Raw genomic sequence first — 20,954 nt, 5'->3', positions numbered from 1 at the left:
AGCATCACCAGTGATTTCATAATGGCAGAACATCACCAGTGATATCGTAATGGCCGAACATAACCAGTGATATCATAATGGCCGAGTATCAACTGTAATATTATAATGGCCGAGCATTACCAGTGATGTCATATTGGCCAAGGAACCCCAGTGATATCATCATAGCCGAGCATCACCAGTGATTTCATAATGGCTGAACATTACCACTGATATCATCATGGCTGAGCAATTACAACTGATATCACAAAGGCCAGGCATCACCAATGATGTCATAATGGCTGAGCATCATGAGTGATTTCATCATGGCTGAGCATCACCAGTGATATCATGATGGCCAAGCACGACCGGTGATGTCATAGTGGACAAGCGTCACCAGTGATTTCATCATGGCCGAGCAACTCCAGTGACATCATAATGATGAAACATCACCAGTGATTTCATAGTTGCTGAGCATCACCATTGATGTCATAGTGGCCAAGCATCCCCAGAGATATCATAATGGCCAAGCATCACCAGTGATATCACAATGGCCGAGCATCACCAATGATGTCATAATGGCCGAGCATCACCAATGGTATCCTATTGGCTGAGCACCAACAATGATATAAAAAAGGCAGAGCATCATAGTGATGTCATAGTGGCTGAGCCTCACCAGTGATGTCATAGTGGCCGAGCATCACCAGTGATTTCATAATGGCAGAACATCACCAGTGATATCATAATAGCCAAGCATCCCCAGTGATATCATAAAGGCCGAGTATCAACTGCGATATTATAATGGCCGACCATTACCAGTGATGTCATATTGGCCAACCACCACCAGTGATATCATCATAGCCGAGCATCATCAGTGATTTCATATTGGCTGAACATTACCACTGATATCATAATGGCCGAGCAATTACCACTGATATCGTAAGGTCTGAGCATCACCAATGATGTCATAATGGCTGAGCATCATGAGTGATTTCATCATGGCTGAGCATCACCAGTGATATCATGATGGCCAAGCACAACTGGTGATGTCATAGTGGACAAGCATCACCAGTGATTTCATCATACCCGAGCAACTCCAGTGACATCATAATGATCAAACATCACCACTTATTTCATAGTTGCCGAGCATCACCATTGATGTCATAGTGGCCGATCATCCCCAGAGATATCAAAATGGCCAAGCATCATTTCACAATGGCTGAACATTACCATTGATGTGATCATGGCTGAGCATTAACACTGATATCATAATGGCCGAGCATCACCAATGATGTTATAATGGCTGACAATCACCAATGATGTCAAAGAGGCAGAGCATCACCACTGATTTCTTAATGGCTGAGCATCACCACTGATATCATCATGGCTGAGCATTAACACTGATATCATAATGGCCGAGCATCACCAGTGATGTCATATTGGCTGATCAGCACCAGTGATATCATTATGGCTGAGCATCACCAGTGATATCATGATAGCCATGCATGACCAGTGATGTCATAGTTGCCAAGCATCACCAGCGATTTCATAATGGCTGAGCGTCACCAGTGATATCTTCATGGTCAAGCATCACCAGTTATATCATAATGGCCGAGCATCTCCACTGATGTTATAGTGGCTGAGCATTACCAGTGATGTCATAGTGGTCAAGCATCACCAGTGATTTCATAATGGCTAAGCATCACCTGTAATATCATAAAGGCTGAGCATCACCAGTGATTTCATCATGGTAGAGTATCACCAGTGATATCATAATAGCTTAGCATCACCAGTGATGTCATAGTTCCTGAGCATCACCAGTGATGTCATAGTGGCCGAGCATCACCAGTGATGTCATAGTGGCTGAGCATCACCAGTGATGTCATCATGGCTGAACTTCACCAGTGATATCATGATGGCCAAGTGTTGTGAGTTCATTTTCCCCTTCACCATTGAGGTCTGATGAACTCCCTCTTCTGGTGAAGGAAGGTAGTGAAGCAGATTACCAAGCACCTGAGCTGGATGATGATGACTGTGTGACTGGAATTGCTGACTGGATATAAGGCAGCCGACGCCCTTCTACATTGCTCTTGATTTCCCTGAGGGATTCTAGGAGACCAGTCTGATTCCTGCTCCTCAAAAGCTAAGTTTTCTGCTCTGCTTTTTGCATTTGTGTTTTGGTTTTGTTTTGCCTTGTTTTTCTGGATTTCTGCCATTCCCTGCTGGGGTGAGCTGAATTCCTTTTTGCTCTGTCTTCAGAAAATACCTGAGTACTGATATAGTCTTTTTGAAGCCTAGCGTCTTCAGGGCTTTTTTCCCTATCAGTCTGTTGGCTCTTGTTTTGATAGGGTTTTGGCGGATTGCAGACAGCAGCTTTTTCTATCCTGTCCTATTTAGTTAGCTTGGGCCCCATCATTTGCTCAGCCTATCTTTCTATCTGTGTGAGTGTTTTTTCATCTTGCTTCACCGACATTACATGTTAGGGGCTGCCTATTGCTTTGGGGTCTGCTCTGGGGCAGTTTAGATTTCCCTTTCTGTCTTTTGGGCTATTTAGTTCTCCGGCGGTGATCGAGGGGTGTAGGGCACCGTAGGAACCCCCCACGGCTACTGCTAGTTGTTGTTGTTAGGTTCAGGGGTCTGCAATCCGATAGCTGCCAACTTCTCTGGTTTTCTGGACTTAGCTAGTATTTCTGTTTTTTGCCTCCTACAGTGACTCATTCATAACAGCCAAGTATGACCAGTGATGTCACCACTAGGCCAAGAATCACTAGTGATTTCACTATAACTGAGCATCACCAGTGATATCATCATGGCCAAGCATCACCAGTAATATCATAATGGCCGAGCATCACCAGTGATTTCATAATGGCTGAGCATCTCCAGGAATTTCATAATGGCCGTGCATCACCAGTGATTTCGTCATGGCAGAGCATTACGAGTGATATCATAATGGCTGAGCATCACCAGTGATTTAGACATGGACAAGCATCACCAGTGATATCATAATGGCTGAGGATCACCAGTGATGTCATAGTGGCCAAGCATAACCAGAGATGTCATAATGGCCATGCATCACAAGTGATGGCATATTGGTCAAGCATCACCAGTGAAATCATAATGGCTGAGCATCACCAGTGATATCATCAGGTCCAAACATCACCAGTGATATCATAAAGGTTGAGCATCACCAGTGATGTCATCATGGCTGAGCAATTACCAATGATATCATATAGGTCGAGCAACACCAATGATGTCATAATGGCTGAGCATCTTGAGTGATTTCATCATGGCTGAGCATCACCAGTGATATCATGATGGCCAAGCATGACCGGTGATGTCATAATGGCCGAGCATCACCAATGATGTTATAATGGCAGACAATCACCAATGATGTCAAAGTGGCAGAGCATCAACAGAGATGTCATCATGGCTGATCTTCACCAGTGATATCATGATGGCCAAGTATGACCAGTGATTTCACCACTAGGCCAAGAATCACTAATGATTTCACTATAACTGAGCATCACCAGTGATATCATTATGGCCAAGCATCACCAGTAATATCATAATGGCCGAGCATCACCAGTGATGTCTTAGTGGCTGAGCATCACCATTGATGTCATTGTGGCCGAGCATCCCCCGAGATATCATAATGGCCAAGCATCACCAGTGATGTCATAATGGCCGAGCATCACCAATGATGTTATAATGGCAGACAATCACCAATGATGTCAAAGTGGCAGAGCATCAACAGAGATGTCATCATGGCTGATCTTCACCAGTGATATCATGATGGCCAAGTATGACCAGTGATTTCACCACTAGGCCAAGAATCACTAATGATTTCACTATAACTGAGCATCACCAGTGATATCATCATGGCCAAGCATCACCAGTGATATCATAATAACTGAGCATCACCAGTGATATCATAGTTCCTGAGCATCACCAGTGATGTCATAGTGGCCGAGCATCACCAGTGATTTCATAGTGGCTGAGCATTAACAGTGATGTCATCTTGGCTGAACTTCACCAGTGATATCATGATGGCCAAGTATGACCAGTGATGTCACCACTAGGCCAAGAATCACTAGTGATCTCACTATAACTGAGCATCACCAGTGATATCATTATGGCCAAGCATCACCAGTAATATCATAATGGCCGAGCATCATCAGTGATGTCTTAGTGGCTGAGCATCACGAGTGATGTCATAGTGGCCGAACATCACCAGTAATGTCATAGTGGCCGAGCATCAACAGTGATATCATAATGGCCGATCATCATTACCGATAACATAATGGCCGAGCATCAGCAGTGATATCACATTGGCCGAGCATCACCAATGGTAACATAATGGCTGAGCATCAACAGTGATTTTTAAAAATGGCAAGCATCACCATTGATGTCATAGTGGCCGAGCATCCCCAGAGATATCATAATGGCCAAGCATCACCAGTGATATCATAATGGCTGAGCTTCACCAGTGATATCATCAGGTCCAAGCATCACCAGTGATATCATAAAGGCTGAGCATCACCATTGTTGTCATAGTGGACAAGCATTACCAGTGATGTCTTAAAGGCAGAGCATCACCATTGTCATAGTGGCCAAGCATCATCAGTGATTTCATCATGGCCGAGCATCAACAGAGATGTAATAATGGCTGAGCATCACAAGTGATATCATAGTGGCCCAGCATCACCACTGATATAATGGCCGAGCTTCAGCATTGATATTACAATGGCCAAGAACCATCAGTGATATCATAATGGCTGAGCATCACCAGTGATACCATAATAGCCGAGAATCACCAGTGATATAGTGGTCAAGCATCACCAGTGATGTCATATTGGCCGAGCATCACCATTGATATCATAATGACCGAGCATCACCAGTGATATCATCATGTTCAAGCATCACCAGTGATATCATAAAGGATGAGCATCATCAGTGATACCATAATCACCAATCATTACTAGTGATATCATAAGAACTGAGCATCACCATTGGTTTCATAGTGGCCTAACATCACCAGAGATGTCATAATGGTCGGGTATCACCAGTAATCAAAATGGCTGAGTATCACCAGTGATATCATAATGGCCGAGCATCACCAGTGATATCATGACCGAGCATCACCAGTGATATCATGATAGCTGTGCATGACCAGTGATGTCATAGTTGCTAAGCATCACCAGTGATTTCATAATGGCTGAGCGTCACCAGTGATTTCATCATGGCAGAGCATCACAAGTGATATCATAATGGTCGAGCATCACCAGTGATGTCATATTGGCTGAGCATCATCAGTGATATCATCATAGCTGAGCATCACCAGTGATGTCATGATAGCCATGCATGACAAGTGATGTCATAGTTGCCAAGCATCACCAGTGATTTCAAAATGGCTGAGCGTCACCAGTGATGTCTTCATGGTCAAGCATCACCAGTTATATCATAATGGCGGAGCATCACTAGTGATTTCATCATGGTGAAGCATCACCAGTGATATCATAATAACTGAACATCACCAGTGATGTCATAGTTCCTGAGCATCACCAGTGATGTCATAATGGCTGAGCATCACCAGGGATGTCATAGTGGCCAAGCATCACCAGTAATATAACAATGGCCGAGCATCACCATTGATGTCATAATGGCCGAGCACCACCACTGATTTCTTAATGGCTGAGCATCACCACTGATTTCATCATGGCTGAGCATTAACACTGATATCATAATGGCCGAGCATCACCAGTGATTTCATAGTGGCTGAGCATCACCAGTGATGTCATCACGGCTGAACATGACCAGTGATATCATGATGGCCAAGCATGACCAGTGATGTCACCACTAGGCCAAAAATCACTAGTGATTTCACAATAACTGAGCATCACCAGTGATATCATCATGGCCAAGCATCACCAGTAATATCATAATGGCCAATCATCACCCGTGATGTCTTAGTGGCTGAGCATCACCAGTAATGTCATAGTGGTCAAGCATCACCAGTGATTTCATAATGGCAGAGCATCACTAGTGATTTAATCATAGCCAATCATCATCAGTGATATCATAGTAGTCGAGTTTCAACAGTGATATGACATCATGGACGAGCATCACCAGTGATGTCATAATGGCTGAGAATCACCAGTGATATAGTGATCAAGCATCACCAGTGATATCATAATGGCTGAGCATCACCAGTGATGTCTTAGTGGCCAAGTATCACAAGTGATTTCATAATGGCCGTGCATCAACAGTGATGTCATAGTGGCCAAGCATCACCAGAGATGTCATAATGGCCAAGCATCACAAGTGATATTATATTGTCCGAGCTTCACCAGTGATATCATAATGGGCGAGCATCACCAGTGTTATCATATTGGAAGAGCATCACTAGTGATATCATAATGTCCGGGCATCACCAGTGAAATCATAATGGCTGAGCATAACCAGTGATATCATCAGGTCCTTGCATCACCAGTGATGTCATAGTGGACAAGCATCACCTGTGATTTCATCATGGCCGAGCAACTCCAGTGACATCATAATGATGAAACATCACCAGTGATTTCATAGTTGCCGAGAATCACCATTGATGTCATAGTGGCCGATCATCCCCAGAGATATCATAATGGCCAGTCATCTCCAGTGATATCACAATGGCCGAGCATCACCAGTGATGTCATAATGGCCGAGCACCACCAGTGATATAATGGCCGAGCATCACCAGTGATATCATAATGGCTGAGCATCACCAGTGATAGCACAGTGGCCAAACATCACCAGTGATATTATAATGGCCGAGCATTTCCAGTGATGTCATATTGGCCGACCATCACCAGTGATATTATCATAGCCGAGCATCTCCAGTGATTTCACAATGGTTGAACATTACCATTGATATGATCATGGCTGAGCATTAACACTGATATCATAATGGCCGAGCATCATCAATGATGTTATAATGACTGACAATCACCAATGATGTCAAAGTGGCAGAGCATCACCAGTGACACCATAATAGCCAAGGATCACCAATGAAATGTCATCATGGACTAGCATCACCAGTGACGTCATAATGGCCGAGAATCACCAGTGATATAGTGGCCAAGTATCACCAGTGATTTCACCATTGCCGAGCATAACCAGAGAGGTAATAATTGCTCAACATCACCAGTGATGTCATAGTGGCCAAGCATTATCAGTGATTTCATAATGGCCAAGCATCACCAGTGATTTCATAATGGCCGAACATCACCAGTGATTTCATAATGGCAGAGCATCTCCAGTGATGTCATATTGGCCGAGCATCACCAGTGATATCATAATGACCGAGCATCACGAGTGATTTCATCATGGCCGAGCATCACCATTGACGTCATAATGACCGAGCATCACCAGTGATATTATCATGTGGGAGCATCACCAGTGATACCATAATCACTGATCATTACTACTGATATTATAATCTCAAGCATCACCAATGATATCATAATAACTGAGCATCACCAGTGATATCATAGTGCCTGAGCATCACCAGTGATGTCATAGTGGCCTAGCATCACCAGAGACGTCATAATGGTCGAGCATCACCAATAATCATAATGGCTGAGAATCATCAGTGATATCATAATGGCCGATAGTCAACACTGATATCATAATGGCTGAGCCTCACCAGTGATATCATAATGGCTGAGCATCACCAATGGTATCCTATTGGCTGAGCACCAACAATGATATACAAAAGGCAGAGCATCATAGTGATGTCATAGTGGCTGAGCCTCTCCAGTGATGTCATAGTGGCTGAGCATCACCAGTGATTTCATAATGGCAGAACATCACCAGTGATATCATAATGGCCAAGCATCACCAGTGATATCATAAAGACCAAGTATCAACTGTGATATTATAATGGCCGAGCATTACCAGTGATGTCATATTGGCCGACCACCATGTCATATTGGCCGAGCATCATCAGTGATTTCATAATGACTGAACATTACCACTGATATCATAATGGCTGAGCAATTACCACTGATATCATAAAGGCCGAGCATCACCAATGATGTCATAATGGCTGAGCATCATGATTGATTTCATCAAGGCTGAGCATCACCAGTGATATCATGATGGCCAAGCACGACCGGTGATGTCATATTGGACAAGCGTCACCAGTGATTTCATCATGGCCAAGCAACTCCAGTGACATCATAATGGTCAAACATCACCAGTGATTTCATAGTTGCCGAGCATCATCAATGATGTCATAGTGGCCAAGCATCCCCAGAGATATCATAATGGCCAAGCAGCACCAGTGATATCACAATGGCCGAGTATCACCAGTGATGTCATAATGGTCGAGCATCACTAGTGATATCATAGTGACCCAGCATCACCAGTGATATAATAATGGCTGAGCTTCACCAGTGATATCATGAGGTCCAAGCATCACCAGTGATATCATAAAGGCTGAGCATCACCATTGTTGTCATAGTGGACAAGCATTACCAGTGATGTCATACTGGTCAAGCATCATCAGTTATTTCATCATGGCCGAGCATCACCAGAGATGTCATAATGGCTGAGCATCACCAGCGATATCATAGTGGCCGAACATCACCAGTAATGTCATAGTGGCCGAGCATCACCAGTGATATCGTAATGGCCGATTATCACCACTGATATCATAATGGCTGAGCATCACCAGTGAAATCATAATGGCTGAGCATCACCAATGGTATCATAATGGCTGAGCAACAACAGTGATTTCAAAAAGGCCCAGCATCTCAAGTGATGTCATAGTGGCCGAGCATCACCAGTGATTTCATAATGGCTGAACATCACCAGTAGTGTTGAGCGATACCACCCGATACTGAAAAATATCGTATCGGAATGGATCGGCCGATCTAAAAAAAGTATCGGGTATCGCCGATTCCGATCCCGGAAGTCCCATTCAAGTCAATGGAACAGAAATATCGGAATTAAAAAAAACCCTTTCTTTCCCTGTAGGTTAATTCTACATGAAGAAAAACAACTAATAATAATGTAGAATGTATTGTGGGAGGTGTAGGAGACATTAAAGCCATAGAGGTTTAGCCCAATCAAATGGAATAGCAGGATTTTTTTTTTTTTTTCAAAGACGTTCGTAGTTACAAAGATTTTGACTATGTTAAAGTCTTTAATTTTTTGTCAGATATGTATGTTTCACTACTTCCATGCTCTTCACCTTCTTTTTTACTTCTCCCACACTTTCTCCTTCATGATCCTCAGCAGCAGCAGCATCTTTTTCATCAACTTCTTCTTCTTCTTCTTCTTTTTTTTCTTCTTTTTTTTTTTTTTTTTTTACATTCTTCATATTCTTCTTATTCAACTATTATTCTTCTTCATATTCTACTTCTTCATCTTCTTCCTATTCTTCTTCATCATATTCTTATTTGTGTCAGGCATTCCTGTAGTTGTTATCTATAAAAGTTTGAAGATTACACCTTCAGTTCAGCCTGTCACAAAAGATTTACAATAGGATTTGTCCGCGTTCAGTTTGGCCTGCAGCAGCAGGCCTTTTCCAGGGGCACCATGAGGAGGAACGGACTCACCCCCATACACTGCTTAGTCTTCTTCTGCTAATAAATTTGATAATATCATTTGCTCAGATTTTTAGTCTTATGCTTAATGTTCTTCTGCTTTTGTTTTTTATGCTTCTTGGTCTTCTGTCTCTTGTTGTTCTGCATCTTGGTGGTTGTCTTCCTGTTCTTTGTCCTCTTGGTCATCTTCTTCAGGGTCATCTTTTAGGTATTCTTCTGTGTGGTCTTCAGGGTCGTCGTCTTCAGGGTCATTGTCATGGAGATCCAAGTGAGAATCAAAAACCATTTCCACAAGCTTTAACTTGGAAAAGTAGCAGAAGTTACAAGAAGGTTGAGGAACTGGCGAGAACCAGCTGACGGTACTGGAACCCGGAGTGGCAGCAGAATGAACAAGAGCCAATGGCACAACCGTGGACCAGCTGACGGTGCTGGAACACGGTTACTAAGCAGGAGGTACCTGTGCTCCAAAGCACTACCAAGGACCAGCAGACGTTGCTGGAACTCGGATACCAAGAAGGAAGCACCTAGGCCAAAGGCACTGCCGAGAACCAGCTGACGGTGCTGGAACCCGGATGGGTAGCAGAAGCTACAATACTCAATGGAACAACCGAGAACCAGCTGACGGTGCTGGAACCCGGAGGGGCAGCAGAAGGAACAAGAGCCAATGGGACAACCGTGGAACAGCTGACGGTGCTGGAACACGATTACTAAGCAGGAGGTACCTGTGCTCCAAAGCACTACCAAGGACCAGCAGACGTTGCTGGAACTCGGATACCGACAAGGAGGCACCTATGCCAAAGTTTCTGCCGGGAACCAGCTGACGTTGCTGGAATCCAGATGGGTGGCAGAAGGTACCCATGATCAACAAAGTTGCAAGGCCGCGAGCAGGACGCAGTTTCCGAAACCCACAGTCCAACAGGGGGTGTTTGTCCTATTGGCACTACAGAACCAGCCTTTATTACCAGAACCCGCAGCCCACATAGGAAGCACCAAAACTGCAGGCACCATAGGCTCGGCAATCCCGACCGCAACACGACAGGACAACGTATCGGTGGCAAAGTGACGTTGACACTACCCGGAAACAGCAGGCGTGCTGCAACCAGGCTGGGCAGGAGGGAGTACCCGTGCCAAAGACACTGCCGAGAACCAGCTGACGGTGCTGGAACCCGGATGGGTAGCAGAAGCTACAAGAATCAATGGAACTACCGAGAACGAGCTGACGGTGCTGGAACCCAGAGGGGCAGCAGAAGGAACAAGAGCCAATGGCACAACCGTGGACCAGCTGACGGTGCTGGAACACGGTTTCTAAGCAGGAGTTACCTGTGCTAAAAAGCACTACCAAGAAGCAGCAGACGTTGCTGGAACTCGGATACCGACAAGGAGGCAACAATGCCAAGGGCTCTGCCGGGAACCAGCAGACGGTGCCGGAACCCTTATGAGTAGCAGAAGGTACCCATGATCAACAAAGTTGCAAGACCGCGAGCAGGACGCAGTTCCCGAAACCCACAGTCCAACAGGGGGTGCTTGTCCTATTGGCGCTACAGAACCAGCCTTTATTACCAGAACCCGCAGCCCACATAGGAAGTACCAAAACTGCAGGCACCATAGACTCGGCAAACCCGACCGCAACACGACAGGACAACGTATCGGTGGCAAAGTTACGTTGACACTACCCGGAAACAGCAGGCATGCTGGAACCAGGCTGGGCAGGAGGGAGTACCCGTGCCAAATACACTGCCGAGAACCAGCTGACGGTGCTGGAACCCAGAGGGGCAGCAGAAGGAACAAGAGCCAATGGCACAACCGTGGACCAGCTGACGGTGCTGGAACACGGTTTCTAAGCAGGAGTTACCTGTGCTAAAAAGCACTACCAAGAACCAGCAGACGTTGCTGGAACTCGGATACCGACAAGGAGGCAACAATGCCAAAGGCTCTGCCGGGAACAAGCAGACGGTGCTGGAACCCGAATGAGTAGCAGAAGGTACCCATAATCAACAAAGTTGCAAGGCCGCGAGCAGGACACAGTTTCCGAAACCCACAGTCCAACAGGGGGTGCTTGTCTTATTGGCACTACAGAACCAGCCTTTATTACCAGAACCCGCAGCCCACATAGGAAGCACCAAAACTGCAGGCACCATAAACTCGGCAATCCCGACCACAACACGTCAGGACAACGTATCGGTGGAAAAGTGACGTTGACACTACCCGGAAACAGCAGGCATGCTGGAACCAGGCTGGGCAGGAGGGAGTACCCGTGCCAAAGACACTGCCGAGAACCAGCTGACGGTGCTGGAACCCGGATTAGCAGAGGCTACAAGAGTCAATGGAACTACCGAGAACCAGCTGACGGTGCTGGAACCCGGAGGGGCAGCAGAAGGAACAAGAGCCAATGGCACAACCGTGGACCAGCTGACGGTGCTGGAACACGGTTTCTAAGCAGGAGGTACCTGAGGCACCTAGGCCAAAGGCTCTGCCGGGAACCAGCTGACGGTGCTGGAACCAGGCTGGGCAGAAGGGAGTACCCGTGCCAAAGACACTTCTGAGCTGCAACTGGCGATGTTGGAGCCCAGGGGTCAATCATGCAGCAGGCTGAGGCCTACTTGGAGCTAGTTTTATATTGGTTGTACACAACTACTGATTTTAACCGGGCTCCACTTGGGCCTCTGGCTCTACTGTCTTTAGTTTTTCCCCTGGCCTACAACCCCGCCAGTCGCTGCTCTGAAGTGGCGTGTGCACAATCCACACTTGTTCCTGTGTGACTGGGGCTCAGTCACGTCAGTTGATCCACTGATGTGTGTCCAGCAAGGTCCCTGCTCTGTCCACATTCCCACTACTAGTAATGGGAATGGGGACAGAGCGGCAGACATTGCCGGACACACATCAGTGGATCAACTGACGTGCCTGAGCCACAGTAACACAGGAACAAGTGTGGATTGTGCACACGCCACTTCAGAGCAACGACTGGCGGGGTTGGAGACCAGGGGAAATACTAGAGACAGTAGAGCCAGAGGCCTAAATGGAGCATGGTGGAAAATCAGTAGTAGTGTGATTTTGGAGGCAGCAGGAGACTTTGCCATCTACACAGCAGGGGAACAGCAGGCGTTACTGAACCCCACAGACACAGGAGCGAGTGTTTTAATCTGTGCGGACGGCACTTTCAGACTACAACTGGCTGTGTTGTAGCCCAGGATGAAGCATGCAGCAGGCGAAGGCCAACTTGCAGCTGGTTTTATAGAGGTTGTACACTACTACTGATTGTAACCGTGCTCCACTATGGCCTCCGGCTCCACTGTCCAAGCTACAACTGGCTGTGTTGCAGCCCAGGATCAATGCTCCGAGCAGGCTGAGGCCTACTTGGAGCGAGGAGAAAATGCGCTGTAGTGTGAGTTTGGAGGCAGCAGGAGACTTTGCCATCCACACAGCAGGGGAACAGCTGGCGTTACTGAACCCCACTAACACCGGAGCGAGTGTTTCAATCTGTGCGGACGGCACTTCCAGGCTACGACTGGCAGTGTTGTAGCCCAGGATGAAGCATGCAGCAGGCGGAGGCCAACTTGCAGCTGGTTTTATAGAGGTTGTAGACTACTACTGATTGTAACCGTGCTCCACTATGGCCTCTGGCTCCACTGTCTCTAGTATATCCCCTGGCCTCCAACCCCGCCAGTTCCTGCTCTGAAGTGGCGTCTGCACAATCCACACTTGTTCCTGTGTAACTGTGGCTCAGTCACGTCAGTTGATCCCCTGATGTGTGTCTGGCAAGGTCTCCTGCTCAGTCCTCATTCCCACTACTAGTAATGGGAATGTGGACAGAGCAGGAGACCTTGCCGGACACACATCAGGGAATCAACTGACGTGACTGAGCCACAGTAACTCAGAAACAAGTGTGGATTGTGCAGACCCAACTTCAGAGCAGCGACTAGCGGGGTTGGAGGCCAGGGGAAAAACTAGAGACAGTGGAGCCAGAGGCCTAAGTGGAGCACGGTTAAAAATCAGTAGTAGTGTGAGTTTGGAGGCAGCAGGAGACTTTGCCATCCACACAGCAGGGGAACAGCTGGCGTTACTGAACCCCACAGACACCAGAGCAAGTGTTTCACTCTGTGCGGACGGCACTTCCAGGCTACAACTGGCTGTGTTGTAGCCCAGGATGAAGCATGCAGTAGGCAGAGGCCAACTTGCAGCTGGTTTTATAAAGGTTGTAGACTACTACTGATTGTAACCGTGCTCCACTATGGCCTCCGGCTCCACTGTCTCTAGTATTTCCCCTGGCCTCCAACCCCGCCAGTTGCTGCTCTGAAGTGGCGTCTGCACAATCCACACTTGTTCCTGTGTAACTGTGGCTCAGTCACGTCAGTTGATCCCCTGATGTGTGTCTGGCAAGGTCTCCTGCTCAGTCCTCATTCACACTACTAGTAATGGGAATGTGGACAGAGCAGGAGACCTAGCCGGACACACATCAGGGGATCAACTGACGTGACTGAGCCCCAGTAACTCAGGAACAAGTGTGGATTGTGCAGACGTCACTACAGATCAGCAACTGGCAGGGTTGGAGGCCAGGGGAAAAACTAGAGACAGTGGAGCCGGAGGCCTAAGTGGAGCACGGTTAAAATTCAGGAGTAGTTTGCATGTGGATGGAGCAGGAGACTTTGCCGTCTACACAGCAGGGGAACAGATGGCATTACTGAACCCCACTAACACAGGAGCTAGTGTGTGTTTGTCTCTGTGAAGACGGCACTTCTGAACACCAACTAACGTTGTTGGAGCCCAGGTTGAGGCATGGAGCAGGCAGAGGTCTGATGTTGTTGGCATGTGGATGGAGCAGGAGACTTTGCCGTCTACACAGCAGGGGAACAGCTGGCATTACTGAACCCCACTAACATAGGAGCTAGTGTGTGTTTGTCTGCGATGACGGCACTTCTGAACACCAACTGGCGTTGTTGGAGCCCAGGATGAAGCATGGAGCAGGCTGAGGCCTGATTGTTTTGGCATGTGGATGGAGTAGGAGACTTTGCCGTCTACACAGCAGGGGAACAGATGGCATTACTGAACCCCACTAACACAGGAGCTAGTGTGTGTTTGTCTCTGTGAAGACGGCACTTCTGAACACCAGCTAGCGTTGTTGGAGCCCAGGTTGAGGCATGGAGCAGGCAGAGGTCTGATGTTGTTGGCATGTGGATGGAGCAGGAGACTTTGCCCTCTACACAGCAGGGGAACAGCTGGCATTACTGAACCCCACTAACACAGGAGCTAGTGTGTGTTTGTCTCTGTGAAGACGGCACTTCTGAACACAAACTGACGTTGTTGGAGCCCAGGTTGAGGCATGGAGCAGGCTGAGGTCTGATGTTGTTGGCATGTGGATGGAGCATGGAGACTTTGCCATCTACACAGCAGGGGAACAGCTGGCATTACTGAACCCCACTAACACAGGAGCTAGTGTGTGTTTGCCTGCGAAGTCGGCACTTCTGAACACCAACTGGCGTTGTTGGAGCCCAGGATGAAGCATGGAGCAGGCTGAGGCCTGATTGTTTTGGCATGTGGATGGAGCAGGAGACTTTGCCATCTACACAGCAGGGGAACAGCTAGCATTACTGAATCCCACAGACACAGTAGCGAGTGTGTTTTTCTCTGCGAAGACGGCACTTCTGAACACCAACTGGCGCTGTTGGAGCCGAGGTTGAGGCATGGAGCAGGCTGAGGTCTGATGTTGTTGGCATGTGGATGGAGCACGAGACTTTGCCGTCTACACAGCAGGGGAACAGCTGGTATTACTGAACCCCACTAACACAGGAGCTAGTGTGTGTTTGTCTGCGAAGACGGCACTTCTGAACACCAACTGGCTTTGTTGGAGCCCAGGATGAAGCATGGAGCAGGCTGAGGCCTGATTGTTTTGGCATGTGGATGGAGCAGGAGACTTTGCCGTATACACAGCAGGGGAACAGCTGGCATTACTGAACCCCACAGACACAGTAGCGAGTGTGTTTTTCTCTGCGAAGACGGCACTTCTGAACACCAACTGGCGCTGTTGGAGCCGAGGTTGAGGCATGGAGCAGGCTGAGGTCTGATGTTGTTGGCATGTGGATGGAGCACGAGACTTTGCCGTCTACACAGCAGGGGAACAGCTGGCATTACTGAACCCCACTAACACAGGAGCTAGTGTGTGTTTGTCTGCGAAGACGGCACTTCTGAACACCAACTGGCGTTGTTGGAGCCCAGGATGAAGCATGGAGCAGGCTGAGGCCTGATTGTTTTGGCATGTGGATGGAGCAGGAGACTTTGCCGTATACACAGCAGGGGAACAGCTGGCATTACAGAACCCCACAGACACAGTAGCGAGTGTGTTTTTCTCTGCGAAGACGGCACTTCTGAACACCAACTGGCGTTGTTGGAGCCCAGGATGAAGCATGGAGCAGGCTGAGGCCTGATTGTTTTGGCATGTGGATGGAGCAGGAGACTTTGCCATTTACACAGCAGGAGAACAGCTGGCATTACTAAACCCCACTAACACAGGAGCTAGTGTGTGTTTGTCTCTGTGAAGACGGCACTTCTGAACACCAGCTAGCGTTGTTGGAGCCCAGGTTGAGGCATGGAGCAGGCAGAGGTCAGATGTTGTTGGCATGTGGATGGAGCAGGAGACTTTGCCGTCTACACAGCAGGGGAACAGCTAGCATTACTGAACCCCACTAACACAGGAGCTAGTGTGTGTTTGTCTCTGTGAAGACGGCACTTCTGAACACCAACTGACGTTGTTGGAGCCCAGGTTGAGGCATGGAGCAGGCTGAGGCCTGATGTTGTTGGCATGTGGATGGAGCAGGAGACTTTGCCATCTACACAGCAGGGGAACAGCTGGCATTACTGAACCCCACTAACACAGGAGCTAGTGTGTGTTTGCCTGCGAAGACGTCACTTCTAAACACCAACTGGCGTTGTTGGAGCCCAGGATGAAGCATGGAGCAGGCTGAGGCCTGATTGTTTTGGCATGTGGATGGAGCTGGAGACTTTGCCATCTACACAGCTGGGGAACAGCTAGCATTACTGAACCCCAGAGACACAGTAGCGAGTGTGTTTTTCTTTGCGACGACGGCACTTCTGAACACCAACTGGCGTTGTTGGAGCCCAGGTTGAGGCATGGAGCAGGCTGAGGTCTGATGTTGTTGGCATGTGGATGGAGCAGGAGACTTTGCCGTCTACACAGCAGGGGAACAGCTGGCATTACTGAACCCCACTAACACAGGAGCTAGTGTGTGTTTGTCTGCGAAGACGGCACTTCTGAACACCAACTGGCGTTGTTGGAGCCCAGTATGAAGCATGGAGCAGGCTGAGGCCTAATTGTTTTGGCATGTGGATGGAGCAGGAGACTTTGCCGTATACACAGCAGGGGAACAGCTGGCAATACTGAACCCCACAGACACAGTAGTAGCGAGTGTGTTTTTCTCTGCGAAGACGGCACTTCTGAACACCAACTGGTGTTGTTGGAGCCCAGGATGAAGCATGGAGCAGGCTGAGGCCTGATTGTTTTGGCATGTGGATGGAGCAGGAGACTTTGCCGTCTACACAGCAGGGGAACAGCTGGCATTACTGAACCCCACTAACACAGGAGCTAGTGTGTGTTTGTCTCTGTGAAGACGGCACTTCTGAACACCAACTGACGTTGTTGGAGCCCAGGTTGAGGCATGGAGCAGGCTGAGGTCTGATGTTGTTAGCATGTGGAAGGAGCAGGAGACTTTGCCATCTACACAGCAGGGGAACAGCTGGCATTACTGAACCCCACTAACACAGGAGCTAGTGTATGTTTGTCTGCGATGTCGGCACTTCTGAACACCAACTGGCGTTGTTGGAGCCCAGGATGAAGCATGGAGCAGGCTGAGGCCTGATTTTTTTGGCATGTGGATGGAGTAGGAGACTTTGCCGTCTACACAGCAGGGGAACAGCTAGCATTACTGAATCCCACAGACACAGTAGCGAGTGTGTTTTTCTCTGCGAAGACGGCACTTCTGAACACCAACTGGCGTTGTTGGAGCCCAGGTTGAGGCATGGAGCAGGCTGAGGTCTGATGTTGTTGGCATGTGGATGGAGCAGGAGACTTTGCCGTCTACACAGCAGGGGAACAGCTGGTATTACTGAACCCCACTAACACAGGAGCTAGTGTGTGTTTGTCTGCGACGATGGCACTTCTGAACACCAACTGGCGTTGTTGGAGCCCAGGATGAAGCATGGAGCTGGCTGAGGCCTGATTGTTTTGGCATGTGGATGGAGCAGGAGACTTTGCCGTATACACAGCAGGGGAACAGCTGGCATTACTGAACCCCACAGACACAGTAGCGAGTGTGTTTTTCTCTGCGAAGACGGCACTTCTGAACACCAACTGGCGTTGTTGGAGCCCAGGATGAAGCATGGAGCAGGCTGAGGCCTGATTGTTTTGGCATGTGGATGGAGCAGGAGACTTTGCCGTCTACACAGCAGGGGAACAGCTGGCATTATTGAACCCCACAGACACAGTAGCCAGTGTGTTTTTCTCTGCGAAGACGGCATTTCTGAACACCAATTGGCGTTGTGGGAGCCCAGGATGAGGCATGGAGCAGGCTCAGGCCTGATATTGGCATGTGGAGGCAGCACTAGACTTTGCCGTCTACACAGCAGGGGAACAGCTGGCATTACTGAACCCCACTAACACAGGAGCTAGTGTGTGTTTCTCTGCGAAGATGGCACTTCTGAACACCAAGTGGCGTTGTTGGAGCCCAGGATGAAGCATGGAGCAGGCTCAGGCCTGATTGTTTTGGCATGTGGATGGAGCAGGAGACTTTGCCGTCTACACAGCAGGGGAACAGCTGGCATTACTGAACCCCACAGACACAGTAGCTAGTGTGTTTTTCTCTGCGAAGACGGCACTTCTGAACACCAACTGGCGTTGTTGGAGCCCAGGATGAGGCATGGAGCAGGCTCAGGCCTGATGTTGGCATGTGGAGGCAGCACTAGACTTTGCCGTCTACACAGCAGGAGAACAGCTGGCATTACTGAACCCCACTAACACAGGAGCTAGTGTGTGTTTGTCTCTGTGAAGACGGCACTTCTGAACACCAACTGGCGTTGTTGGAGCCCAGGATGAAGCATGGAGCAGGCTGAGGTCAACTTGCAGCATGTTTTATAGAGGTTGTAGACTACTACTGATTGTAACCGTGCTCCACTTAGGCCTCAGGCTCCACTGTCACTAGTATTTCCCCTGGCCTCCAACCCCGCCAGTGACAGCTCTGAAGTGGCGTCAGCACAATCCACACTTGTTCCTGTGTTACTTGGGCTCAGTCCCGTCAGTTGATCCCCTGATGTGTGTCCGGCAAGGTCTCCTGCTCTGTCCTCATTCACACTACTAGTAATGGGAATGTGGGCAGACCAGGAGACCTTGTCGGATACACATCAGGGGATCAACTGACGTGCCTGAGCCACAGTAACACAGGAACAAGTGTGGATTGTGCAGACGCCACTTCAGAGCAGGAACTGGCGGGGTTGGAGGCCAGGGGAAATACTAGAGACAGTGGAGCCAGAGTCCTAAGTGGAGCACGGTTAAAAATCAGTAGTAGTTTGAATGTACATTTACCTGCCTATTGGTGACATTTACCTGCCTTTTGGGGACCTGTGCTGCCTATTGGGGACATTTACCTGCCTTTTGGGGACCTGTGCTGCCTATTGGGGTCATTTTCCTGCCTAGTGGGGATCTGTGCTACCTATTGGGGACATTTTTCTGCCTAGTGGGGACCTGTGCTACCTATTGGGGATATTTTCCTGCCTAGTGGGGACCTCTGCTACCTATTGGGGATATTTTCCTGCCTAGTGGGGACATTGTTCTGCCTAGTGGGGACCTGTGCTACCTATTGGGGATATTTTCCTGCCTAGTGGGGGCATTTTCCTGCCTAGTGGGGATCTGTGCTACCTATTGGGGACATTTTTCTGCCTAGTGGGGACATTTTCCTGCCTAGTGGGGATCTGTGCTACCTATTGGGGACATTTTTCTGCCTAGTGGGGACATTTTCCTGCCTAGTGGGGACCTGTGCTACCTATTGGGGATATTTTCCTGCCTAGTGGGGACCTGTGCTACCTATTGGGGATATTTTCCTGCCTAGTGGGGACATTGTTCTGCCTAGTGGGGACCTGTGCTACCTATTGGGGATATTTTCCTGCCTAGTGGGGACATTTTCCTGCCTTGTGGGGATCTGTGCTACCTATTGGGGACATTTTTCTGCCTAGTGGGGACATTTTCCTGCCTAGTGGGGATCTGTGCTACCTATTGGGGACATTTTTCTGCCTAGTGGGGACATCTTCCTGCCTAATTTGGGACCTGTGCTACCTATTGGGGATATTTTCCTGCCTAGTGGGGACATTGTTCTGCCTAGTGGGGATCTGTGCTACCTATTGGGGATATTTTCCTGCCTAGTGGGGGCATTTTCCTGCCTAGTGGGGATCTGTGCTACCTATTGGGGATATTTTCCTGCCTATTGGGGATATTTTCCTGCCTAGTGAGAACATTTTCCTGCCTAGTGGGGATATTTTCCTGCCTAGTGGGGGGCATTTTCCTGCCTAGTGGGGACCTGTGCTACCTATTGGGGACATTTTTCTGCCTAGTGGGGACATTTTCCTGCCTAGTGGGGACCTGTGCTACCTATTGGGGATATTTTCCTGCCTAGTGGGGACATTTACCTGCCTATTAAGGACATTTACCTTCCTATTAGGGACCTGTGCTGCCTATTGGGGACATTTACCTGCCTATTGGGGACCTGTGCTGCATATTGGGGACCTGTGCTGCCTAATGGGGACCTGTGCTGCCTATTGGGGACATTTACCTGCCTATTGGTGACATTTACCTGCCTTTTGGGGACCTGTGCTGCCTATTGGGGACATTTACCTGCCTTTTGGGGACCTGTGCTGCCTATTGGGGACATTTACCTGCCTTTTGGGGACCTGTGCTGCCTATTGGGGACATTTACCTGCCTATTGGGGACGTATGCTGCCTATTGGGTACATTTACCTGCCTTTTAGGGACCAATGCTGCCTATTGGGGATTCTTGCACCACACCAGTCTGAGCCTGAGGTAAAAGTGGAGTTCCACCAATATGGGCACTGGTGAGGCTGCATTGATGGGCACTGATCAGGCTGCATTGATGGGCACTGATCAGGCTGCTTTGTTGGGTACTGATCAGGCTGCATTGATGGGCACTGATCAGGCTGCATTGTTGGATTGTTGGGCACTGATCAGGCTGCACTGATGGGCACTGATCAGGCTGCATTGATGGGCACTGATCAGGCTGCATTGATGGTCACTGATCAGGCTGCATTGATGGGCACTGATCAGGCTACATTGATGGGCACTGATCAGGCTGCATTGATGGGCAGTGCAGTCTGTAT

The sequence above is a fragment of the Dendrobates tinctorius genome, unplaced genomic scaffold, assembly GCF_039654945.1.
Source record: "Dendrobates tinctorius isolate UK_male_01 unplaced genomic scaffold, ASM3965494v1 ptg000170l, whole genome shotgun sequence".
NCBI lineage: Eukaryota > Metazoa > Chordata > Amphibia > Anura > Dendrobatidae > Dendrobates > Dendrobates tinctorius.
The sequence above is the reverse complement of the archived record's forward strand: the minus strand, read 5'-3'. Positions refer to the sequence as shown.